The 378-nt window shown below is 52.1% G+C and overlaps 1 protein-coding gene across 6 annotated transcripts in view; it reads right to left on the bottom strand.

The window, feature by feature from the left end:
- TNS3 (tensin 3) overlaps positions 1–378 on the bottom strand; it is a 311621-nt gene that overhangs the window by 6581 nt on the left and 304662 nt on the right. The window lies entirely within an intron of this gene.

Here is a 378-nt window from a genome sequence, read left to right as displayed (position 1 = left end):
CCCTGCAGGTAAAGTATCTGACCCTCTGTACGGATGAGGCCCCTGCAGGTAAAGTATCTTATCCTGCTGTGCAGATGAGGACCCTACAGGTAAAGTATCTGACCCTCTGTGCAGATGAGGCCCCTGCAGGTAAAGTATCTGACCCTCTGTGCAGATGATGACCCTGCAGGTAAAGTATGGGACCCCTCTGTGCAGATGAAGACCCTGCAGGTAAAGTATCTGACCCTCTGTGCAGATGAGGACCCTGCAGGTAAAGTATCTTATCCTGCTGTGTGGATGAGGCCCCTGCAGGTAAAGTATCTTATCCTGCTGTGTGGATGAGGCCCCTGCAGGTAAAGTATCTGACCCTCTGTGCAGATGAGGACCCTGCAGGTAAAG

Source organism: Otolemur garnettii, unplaced genomic scaffold (genome assembly GCF_000181295.1).
Source record: "Otolemur garnettii isolate 467f Iridium unplaced genomic scaffold, OtoGar3 scaffold00123, whole genome shotgun sequence".
NCBI lineage: Eukaryota > Metazoa > Chordata > Mammalia > Primates > Galagidae > Otolemur > Otolemur garnettii.
The sequence above is the reverse complement of the archived record's forward strand: the minus strand, read 5'-3'. Positions and strand labels throughout refer to the sequence as shown.